At 46.2% G+C, this 11138-nt stretch overlaps 1 long non-coding RNA gene and 1 other non-coding gene across 6 annotated transcripts; both read left to right on the plus strand.

Annotated features, from left to right (window-relative positions):
- Nucleotides 1-2171: 2171 nt before the first annotated feature.
- On the plus strand, nucleotides 2172-10205 carry LOC144271252 (uncharacterized). Of its 5 annotated transcripts, none has more exons than XR_013347322.1 (4): nucleotides 2172-2298; nucleotides 4121-4617; nucleotides 4828-4991; nucleotides 8735-10205. It is a non-coding gene; the product is annotated as an uncharacterized LOC144271252 (long non-coding RNA). The 5 variants fall into 5 exon arrangements; XR_013347324.1 differs by having other exon boundaries at nucleotides 2175-2298; nucleotides 4291-4617; XR_013347323.1 differs by lacking the exon at nucleotides 2172-2298 and adding an exon at nucleotides 2713-3012.
- On the plus strand, nucleotides 5826-5956 carry LOC144271789 (small Cajal body-specific RNA 15). The gene has a single exon (XR_013347427.1).
- Nucleotides 10206-11138: the final 933 nt, after the last annotated feature.

Genomic DNA, 11138 nt, shown 5'->3' on the forward strand with positions numbered 1-11138 from the left:
GCCCTCCTCCCTTTCACTGTTTGCTTCAGTTGGCTCTGCACTGTCCAGCGGATTTCAAAATGAAACTTTCTGTGTTCATGAATTTCTCTTTGTAGTGGAGCTGGTGGCAGAATAAAACAGCACAGGAGAACTGGGAAGAGCAGCTCTGCTACTGACCCCTACTAAAAGGAAGTTTTACAAATCCAGACTATAAATAGACAAGCACAATGCTTATGGGACATATTTATTTGAACAAGAGTTTTATAACATAGGAAATCATGAAATATTTCTGTCTCTGCACCAGCACAATATATGAATGGATTTATTGCTGCCATCTACGTGCAGTTCAGCATCAAAGCAAAGATTTAAAGTGACTCTCTGCAATTTTATGACAAAGAAAATACTGTAAATATAATAAGGGAATTATTCTCTAGGGATCTAAAAGTATCTTGAAAAGAAAGGTTTGTGGGTGTATTCACAAAAGAAAAGTTACCCAAAGTTTAAAAACAAAATCAAAATGGTCTTTAGCACCCAATCCACCTGAAACTGTCAGCAGTCTTGGACGCTGTAGTTACTGGTTTTGAAGCAACAAAAAGCTTGGCCTGACAGGGAAACGAAGATCAGGAACTCTACCAGTAGGTGCAGAAATAAGAATCTGGATTTGTCTAACTCATAGTTCCCTCTCTGCTCAAACCTGCACTATCCTTGAAGAACTGTCTGTGTGACTGCCCTTTGGCTTTCTCCAAATTCTAAACTTAGCTGCCTCTTCCTTTGCAGTCAGAGATTGCCGCTGTGCTCCACTGTAAATCAACTTTTCTAATTACTGGTTGTGGTGTCTGAACAGTAGCAATTTGTTACGTGGGCCCTGGCAGCCTCCCACAGAATGTGATAAAGGAGGAAGGAGTGAGATCTAAGCAGATGCTTATCAGAAAGCCAGTGACGGTGCCACCATTGAGAATTGGCATGAAATGTATAATTATCCTGTCTTGGGGAATGTTTTACTTTAGTTATGGGGCCGTACGGATGCCTTTCTCTGAAAATACATGTGAGCAGCAGTTGTAATGTTCCTTCCCACGACAGGATCTCATTAACTACGGTTAAGCCCCTGTGAGGTTTGTAGACAAAGGGCTAAAACACCAAAAGAACCATACAAGGAAATTGTGGCTGCCAAAAAGGTAGGCTCTTCTGACAAAATCTAAGCTCCTGTATTAAGTTTAATCAAATGCTCAGTGTAAACTGTTCTACCTTTGCCCTGGTGTTGCAACCTGGCCAGACAAACTGCAGCAGCAAAGATGAGAATGAAAACGATCTAGCTACCCAGGTCCATCTACTGCTGTCCATCTGAGCACCCTTCCCACCCAGCTCTATTTATTTAGAGCAAAAATGTCAAACCTGGGTCCCTAAAATTAGGCTCCTAGGCCAACATTTTCAAAGGTGACTAGTGATGTTGGGTGTCTACCCTGAAACACCTCAGAAGATGCTGATTTGCAGAGGGTGGGTCCTTAACAAGGCCCATGTGGCCCTCTAATTGTAACATCCTAAATCCCTAGGTGCATTTTGAAAAATGTGCCCTCAATCCGTATTTAAGTCTCCTCTAGCCTGTTTATTTTGCACTTGCATAAAATTAAACGTGTGTTTTCGGGGTTTGTCGCATCGGGGCCTGAGGAACCTAGACCAAGGGCCCGTTTTTCAAAGGGCTGCGTATGCAGTTCCCCTGGAAGTTAATCACAGCTGTGTGTGGTCAGCACCTTTGAAAAATTTCCGGCGGCACTCAAGTTTAGAAATCTTGGCGGCGGTGTAGGCATTTACAGTGATTTACAACTAACCCGAACACAACCCCGAGAAGCTGCACTTTTTAAAGTCACCACTGTGTGTAAAACAAACAAAAACAGCTTCCCCCACCCCCGGGATCACGGCTAACGCGCCAACCCAAACAGTGCCCCGCACGCTGCCTCGGCCCTGGGGGGCTTTAGGGACAAAATTCCCACGGGCCCTAGCGCTCCGGCAGGCAACAGGCTGCTGTGGGGGGGTTCACAAAAGACGTTCCCCCCCCCGAGGGCCAGTCGCGGCTTGGCGGACCAGGCTGTTGCAGGCAGGGGTGGGGAATGGGTCACGCCCCGAGTCAAGGCTCTGTCGCATCCCCCTCCCCCCCCCCCCGGGAGCGGCCGCGTGCGGCTCCCGCCTGGGCTCCGCCGCTGCTGGAGGGGGGCGGCTGCCGGGCGAACGCGCGAGGCCCGGCGGCGGGAAGCCGGAAGTCGCTGCAGCGCGCGGCGCCTTTGCAACCGGCCGCGCGTGCAGGAGCGAGCGGAGCCGGCCCCCGTAAGTGCCCCCGCGGCCTCCTCGCCCCCGCGTCTCCCCCACCGGCGGCGGTGACGGGGCTGCGGCAGCAGGGACGGGCTCCGGCCCGGCCGCGCTCTGGATCCGCGGGGCTGCGCGTCTCCGCCCCGGCACGGGAGCCATCCTCCCCGCGAGCGGGGCAGCCCCGCGGAGCGCCCGTGGCGGTGGCTCCGGACCCCCCCCTCCCCCCCCGCTCCCCGGGTGCCAGGCCGCGCTGCAGCTAAGTCCTGGGCCTCCCGCTCTGCGCAGCCCCGTGGGCGGCTGAGCAGCTGCACAAAGGCCTCGCCTCTGCCCCTGGCCACGAGGGGAGGCCTCGGGCCCCAGGCTCCCGCAGACCCGAGGCCAGGCGGGATCGAGGTACGGGAGGGGCCGGCTGGGGGGCTGCCCCGGAGATCGACACCGACGGGGGCGAAAGCGTGGCCCCACCTCTGCGCAGGGGGGTATTTTTGGCCTCGCATGTGCTGGGCGTTAGGTCGCTGGTATTTTATCCGCTGGAGAGCAGCTGCCCCTTCGCTGGGTGAGCTCGGAGGCCGCCGGCTGGCTGGAGAAGCCGCCTGGCCCTTGCAGCTCGGCCCTGGCGTAACAGAGCCTTCTCGCCTTGGGGGGCGGCCCTGTGAGCGGGCTGGGGCGGCCTGGCCCTCCCGTGGCTGCGCGCCGTTCAGTAGCGTGGTTCTAGCTGGTGTTGTGTTCGCAGAGGTCAGGGCAGTATTGCTTAATGTGGGCCCTTGAAACGGTTAATTTGAAGGTGTAGACAGTTGCTAGGGAGACGGGAAATCTACCTGGATCGTGGAAGTTCTGTGTGTAGCTTTCACGGGGTCTTGTCTTATTTTTAAATTTTTTTTTTGTCCATGCTCTTAGTTTCACAGTGACACTCAGGCCTTGTCTTCACTGGGGTTTTCTTCCCTAGAATTTACCGTCAGTGGACACTGGACGTAGTATAAAGGTGGGCGCTCTGGTACAGCAGCTCGCAATCCTGGAGGCCCCCTGGACTGCGACTCCTGGAAAGACCAGCATGGAATCTCAGCTGAAAAGTGCTGAGTGAAAGTGTGAATAAGTGTTCCTGTTTGAGTCAGTCTTTGTAATCTGCAGCCAGACACTGTCTTGAGTTAGGGTTTGAATGAAGTCATGCACGCAACCAGAAAGTCCAGAAATGTGTGGGTGGTTTTTTTTTTTTTTTTTTAGTTTTTGAAATAAGCAATGAAAAGACTGGGCTCTGCTTCACCACAAGTCTGATAATGGCAGTGTATGGCTATCTAGCATGCATAGGTGCATCTATATTCTAATATGTAGTTCTGTTTGTCCTATTAAAGGCGCATATTTAAGAAATTGTGTGTTCCGGCCAAAGAGTATAATTTTGAGAAGTGCCTAAGTGACTTGGGTGCCTAATTCGTATTTTCAGATGTCACTTGGGAGCCTGAGTCCCACTGACTTTCAGTAAGACTTATGCTCCTAAATCACAGAAAATGTTACCTTATGTCACAACAGCATCTGTCTTAACTCTGCAGAGGTGGCGTAATCTCTTGTTCCAGGTGATTGCCTATCCATAACAAAAACGTGTAGGATTTATCAGGCATGGAGTGGGTTTAATTATGGGGGTAGTCTCAGCAACCTGGGCATAAACTGATCATAGGAAACATTTTGTGCTAATTTTACTAGAAAATTAATAGGGCAGTAAGGCACATAGAGGATCATCCCAGTAATTACTGTCTTATCCTGGAACAGGGAAAAATAAACTTGGTCAGGATTTTTTTTTTTAAACTCTTCTTTCTATCAAAAACCAACAAAATGTGTATGTTTTCCTTAGGCATGACTGAAACTGGCTAGAAATAAAATGACCTTAAAGATAGTGATGACAAGAAGCAGCCTTGAATCTTCTGCCGAGCAACTTCTGTCACCTGGGGAAGGTCCACAGGAAAGTAATATCAGGCGCACAGCAACACAGTAAAAATTGTGGGCTCTCTTCATTTTTCCCAGGCAGAAGTGAATTATGGGCAGATTAGAGGAAGGAAGAGGCATGGGCGGGGCCTGCACCTCAACAATTCTGCACCTTGCAAAGTCACAGAGGGACCATTGAAGGAGGAGCTCAACTGAGAGATGGACCAGCCCCCCAGCTATAGAATAAGGGTGGTGCAAACCATCTCATTCTGTCCCTTCCAGCACAGGGATGAATATGCCTCTTTTGAACTTATCCACCCATCACTCTCTGCTAGCAAAACTAATCCCTGTATGAGCTACAGAAATAAATGCAGTTTTGCAAGTCGGTCTGCCACCATAGAAGAGCTTGAAAAAGAACCACGCTTTGTAAGTCAAATTAATTTTGCTTAAAGGTTTGGCCTTTTAATAGCAATAAAACTGCATTCATCTTGAGACAGATGGTGACTGCTGCTCAGTCTCTAGCACCCTCTTGTGTGGTAAAGAGGCTGTGTGTGATTGTTAAGTTTGCTGTATAGTAAGATTTAGAATACCTTCTTATTTGTAACTGTCTGTCTTTATGGTATACATTCATTCTAGGCGCATCAATTGATGCGATCTGCCCGCATGACTTGTAGACACGCTGGAGAAATCCCTTCTGTCACTTCAATGTCTCTGCATTGCTTCCAACAGTGGCTGCACTGGGCCCCTTGCCAGCTAGTATAGAAGCTTCTCTGACCTCACTGTTTTCTCAAATTGGAAAGGTAAGTGCTGCAGGAGCCGATTATTCTTCATGATGTCTATTGGGTTCTTGCTGTTGGGGGTGCATTGGTCCAGAAAAGCACTCATAAAGACCGAAGCAATGTCAAGGGGACGCTCAGACTGGCTTGGTGTCCATGCAGCCATCACTGCACCGTCTCAGGTGTTACAGTTCACACTAAGTTCACGCTTGTGTCCACGCAGGCTTTTGTGAAACTCTCATGCTATAGGACTAGCTCCATTCCAGCTCCACTTGTGGTAGCAATGCAGTGCACTAGTAAAAACCGGCCAGTGGAGGTTTAACCACCATAACCATGGCTATAACTCCTACAGCATGTGTTGGTGATGCAGTAGGGAAAACACCTGAGCCCTGTATACGCTCCTTCTAGCACCAGTGGAGCTATGCGAGTGTTAATTCAACTGTAAGAGGGCAAAAACTTCTGTGTAGACAGGGCCTTTCCAATGACCGTGAAACCAGTTCAGTGAAATTTATGTGGTCAGCTGTTAGTGGGATGCAGACTATGAGTTAAATCTGAATATTAAATAAGAGTTTGTTCCATTACTGTGGTGCCTTCTGCACAGTTTATGTCTGTTTTAATATATCTCTCCAAAGCATAATACTGTAATATGGTTATCAGTGGTAAATATTATTGATCAAGTGAGTATAAAAATGCCTATGGGCTTCAAACCTATTGATTCTTTTATAGAAAAAAGGAGGCTTAAGCCGCAGCTCCCAAGGGGAGTGTGGAAGGCAAGTGAGTTATGGCGCTGGCCTCTGATGCAGGAGAGCTGGATTCAGTTCCTGGATCTGCTCTGAGGAGTTTCTTACTGATGTTCACTGGGAGGACTAAGAAAGTAGAGCCAGTGAAGTCATGTTGACTCTACTGATACTATCCTCCTAAATCAAATGGTAGAAGAACAGGGCCTGTCTCGGAGATGGAGTCAGGACCTACTTAAGCTACCAACAGTGACTGTTCACTTTATTTTGGAAATTCTTATGGCAGTTAGTGATGCTGCCAAGTAAAACATCAAGTATTGTAAAGAAAGTGCCCTTGTGTGTGTCTGTAAGAACTAATTATCTTGTTAAAACAGAAGGAATTTTAAAAGTCCATTTACCTTTCACCAGTGGCATTGTGTTTTAAGCCTGTCACATTGCACGTTGTTAAATTTACACTATTGGCCTTTTGTATGTTGTGTAACCTGGATTTGTTTGCTTGTAGCGTTCTAGAGCCCTTTAATCCAGGCTCCTCGTCTGACTGGATGGTGACAGAAATGGGATGGAAAAAAGATTGTTAACCAGTTGCAAGCTGTAATTGTTTCCTTAGTAGCCTTGGTTAGTGACTGTCTCTTGGACTTGAGATTCGTGCTGCGTGTCCACAAAATGCAGTCTTTTAAAACAGCATCATTTGATGCCCTCAAGCGACATTGTGTATTGGTGCTTTGAATTAGCAGTGGACAATTCAGATGAAATAGCAACAGTTACTGTAGATTGACTGGCACTAAATATTTGGTACCATTGGTAACAAAAATACCTAGCGCCTTAACCCTGGTCTACACGGGGGGGGGTTGATCTAAGTTAGGCAACTTCAGCTATGTGAATACCGTAGCTGAAGTCGACGTACTTAGATCGACTTACCGTGGTGTCTCCACCACCCTGAGTCGACTGCAGCCGCTCCCTGTCGACTCTGCCTGCGCCTCTCGCGGCACTGGAGTACAGGAGTCAACGGGAGAGCGCTCGGGGGGGTCGATTTATCGTGTCTAGACGGGTAGTGAAGACATACCCTTAGTGTGCTCAATCAGGGAGGAAGGAGACTCTTGCAGTTAAGGCACTGTTCTGAGATTTGTGAGATCTGGAGTTAATCCCCTGCTCTGCCATAGACTCCCTGTATGACCCTGGGTAACTTATTTATCATTATTATTTGTATTATTGTGATGCCTAGAACCTCTGTGTATCTCGGTTTTCCCATCTGCAAAGTGGTGTTGGTCTTACCTTACCATGGAGGGTAGTGTGGGGGTAAATTTGTTAATATGTGTGAAGTACTCAAATATTACAATGATGAGGAGGTGCTATTAAAAAAAAATTGAGCCACTTCAGGGGATAGATTTTTAGAAAAGAGATCCCCCTCCATCTGTTGGTTATAAATATGCTTTCTCAGTAACCTAATCCCATATTGTTGATCACATCCTTGTCATTCTAGAGTAATAGAGTAAAATATCCCTGTGAAGAACTGTGAAGAGAAATCTAAAAAGTAAAATTATTTTGACATTCTCTAAAATGCTAACACAAATTTAGTCCAAACACCAGCCCAGAGAGTCATGTGCTCAACAGAGCATTTATTGCATTTAAAGCGAGAATGAATCCAGCCTGCTCTTTAGCAATTACAGGAAGCTTGTAATCTAGTCAATTAAAGAATAAAGGAGTAGCTTTGGGTATTATCCCTGTTTCTCAGCCTCCTGCCAGGGTTTGTGGCCTTACTGTCATTTTCCTGCTCATCAAAATGGGTTTTTTCCTCCCGTCTTGGTCTGCAGAGACCCCCTCATGAACCAAAAGGGGAAGCTAACTGAGTATACAGTGACACTTCCTAGCCATAAAGGGCCACGGTCAGTGTTGTCCTACAGTCTTTTGCAGCTGCTATGCTTGCCCAAAGGGGCTGTACCTCTTGCCCCTGGTAAACAGCACCAGCACAGGAGCCTCTGGGCTTCCCTGGAAGAAGTTCCCAGTCCAGGGACATTCTGGGGTGGATCTGGGGCAGGTCAGAGGTGGGAAGAGCTGGGGTGGTTGTACACGCTGGCAATTCCTTCCTGCTATATTACCGGGAATACAAGTTAGGGTAGCCTTTGGGGTTGAGCCTAGCCTATGCGGGGGGCTGCACCATCTCCTAAACAGGAAGGGCACAAACCACCTTCCTTCAGTGCTGCACTTGTGTGAGGATGAATTTGGTTTTGTGCTGTCAAATGCACAAAGTAAATTGAGGCTGTAAAGAAAATACCGACGGAGCTCAGGAGATATTAGCCTTGGGTGGTGATCTAAGAGAAGTGAGCAAGCCGTTTTCAGAGAGAAGCACGGCTTGTTTTAAATTTGCTGGTGTTCTTTTACATTGGCTATTCTGACAGTGAGCCAAACTTTCATTAGCCAGTCCAGAGGGGAGAATTGGTTTTGCTTTATTCAAATAATCTTCCTGCCCAAAGGAATGGTTCGGGCACTTAAATCAATAAGTAAGCAAATGTTCTAACAGTACCATTCTTCTATCAAATAAACCTGAATGGCAGTGTTATTAGTCTTCTGTGGGACTGCCATGGTTAACAAGTAAAAACCCATTCTAGCTCCAGTAGGAACCTCATCCATTATTTTCAAATGCAGGTTTCAGTCTGTAGGGGGGCGGGCCCTCATTATCTTGTGTAAAGATGCACTGAACTGTCTCTTCTGCAGCGAGCACATGTGCAAAAACTCTGGGCTGGTGAAACTTCCTAGAGCTCAATAGATCTTGTAATGGAAATGGTGTCTTAAATACAGAGGGACGTGTTTAAAGATTACTCATAGTGACAGCTGGTTTTAAAAAACTCAGGTTGCTTCTGCCTCTTCTTCTGCTTTATAAATATTTAAGCAAGCAACAAGCTTTGGATTCCTGAGAAAGATGCTTGGGCTACAGCCACCCGCTGACGTTTTTATTAAGCAAAACTCAGCAAGTTCATCTCCTCTGTTGTTGGTAACCTGGTAGCTAATTGTTGTGTATTTGTTCTTTTTTAGATGTTTCTGTGGCTGTCTTTGCCAGTCGTGTGCCATCCCCTATAGTGAACACAGAATCTTATTGTGCTCAGCATCCAATTCAATAGTAAACCAGCAGGCTTGCTCCATCCTGCAGAGTCATAAAGCAAGCAACACGATGACCTAGGTACTGTACTTCCCCAGGCCCCCATTGCCAGAGCAATCTGAGCCCCTCACAAAGATGAATCCTGGGGAGGTAGGGAAGTGTTATGGACTCTGATGACTGCTTACCAGCTGGAATATGTTCTGGGCCAGGTTCTTGATTTCTGTGGACTAAAGAATACACGGATGGTGCAAGGAAGTAGATCTGGATGAAAGACTCCTTAGGATGTAAAGCTGTTAGTGGTGAGTGGCATCATTCAAGCCTAGGACAAGGAGAACACCTGAGTCTGGATGGAAGCCAGCAGTCATTTAGTAGGCCTATTTTGGGAAAGCTTCTCCTTCTGCCTTAAGTGACATGGTTAATGCTGCCTCCTTAGGAGGTTATTCAGTCATCTTAATACGTCTCGTATGTTGTCTTTTGTTTTGTTTTTCTCCTTCCAGGTTTTGATTAGTTTTTCCTTCAACATGGGAGAAGATGTCTGATTGTGGAGGACTCTTAAATTTGGCGGATAGGAGCATAACAAGGTCCAATGGCTGGAAGTTGAAGCTGGACAAATTCAAACTGGAAATGATGCACTTTTTTAAGTGAGGGTAATTAGCTATTGGAACAACTTTCCAAGGGATGTGATGGAGACCCCATCACTTGAAGTCTTTAAATCAAGATTTAAGAGACAGATTCTCAGCTGGTGTAAATTATCATAGCTCTGAAATCAATGGAACTAAGACAGTTTGCACCAGCTAAGAATCTGGACCTGGATGTCTTTCTAAAATATGTGCTCTTGGCCAACCGCAAGTTATTTGGCTTAATGCCAGAATTACTAGGTGAAATTCTCCAGCCATGTTATACAGGAAATCAGATGATCACAATGGTCCCTTCTGACCTTAGAATCTGTGGGTTGTTGCTAGGATAAACACTAAAAGGTGATACTGTGCCTTGATAGATTAGTATTACCAGACATCTTCAGAGAGGAGCTAGCAGCAGTCACTGCCTTCATCTTAAATTGTCAGCACCCATCTGAATTGTTTCTCTAACTCCTGTAATGCTGGTATCTGGTTTTTCAAGGTGTATATTTATTCCTATGGAATGTGTATTTTACAGACTTGTTTCATTCTTGGAGCATTCTCTGGTATGTAAAGCTGTACCAATTATTTTGTAATATGAATACTAAATAAATCTGCATTACTGCATCTCAGCTAATTATTCTTGATTTAATGTAAATAGCTTTGATGCACTTGTGAAGCTACCTAAAGCTGGAATCCCTCCAGGTCTGACAGCTGGAATATAGAAAGCACACTTTAAGGTACTGGAAGGCCTGATGTTATTCCTAAGTGAAGTCCAAACAAATAAATTGCAACTGAAATCAAATGTTGGGTCAGAGTATTTCAAACCTGGGTTGGGGAGCCCGCACACCAAGGGCACAACATCAAAGACAAGCTCCTCGATTCTGTTCCCCTTGCTGAGTTGTGAGGTGTGTAAGTAAGAATAGATTTGTGAGTGGCAGTACAGTTGGCATCTAAGGATGAGTGTGGCTAGGTAGCGCATTCTAAAAATGATGCCTGCGGCTTTTATTTGCATGCAGCATAGTGCCATGAAGTGCTAGTCTGCAGTTTTGCTGAAAAACTGAATGAGAAGCATGGGCATTTTGTAAAATGTTTAATGACTGAGCGTATAATGCATAGTTGATTATTTCACAAGGCCTCAGTTAGAGGCAAAAGCTGCTGATTCACTTGAGAGTGAGACATATTTGATTATCTTGTTTCATAGACTTCATGCAGCTGCAAAATACTTGACTTTAAGATTAGCTTTATGGTATTTGTGTAAATTATGAGCATGTTTGGCTTCATCTGACAACTGTGTGGTGATTAACCCCTTTGCTTTTCTGGTCATCTTTGTACAGCTCTTTCCTAGCTCTTTGTTAAACATAAACGAGAATAGAAATCACTTGCTTTTGTGTAAGAAACGATCGTCAAAAGATACTGGAGTTCCTTGTGCATAAAAGCAATGCAGACTGCCATCCTCACTCTGGGTACCTCTGCATTTTAGCTGGTAGGTGTGCATGCATAGATGTAGCGGGGGTAACACGGATGGTGCCTCAGGCTAGCCACCTCATGACATACACAGAGTGTCTGGGTGGGTGTGTACTTGAGTGTCAAGCCTGAGTCGCCGCCCGTGCTCCCCCAGCTATCCTGCTATGTTTTAGTGAGTTAGCATGGATATATCTACACGAGTAGGGGGTCAAAGCTCAGCTCATGCGATCACCTCTAGAAAGGTCAAGGAAGGTAA

This window comes from Eretmochelys imbricata, chromosome 10 (assembly GCF_965152235.1).
Source record: "Eretmochelys imbricata isolate rEreImb1 chromosome 10, rEreImb1.hap1, whole genome shotgun sequence".
NCBI classification, from domain to species: Eukaryota; Metazoa; Chordata; order Testudines; family Cheloniidae; genus Eretmochelys; species Eretmochelys imbricata.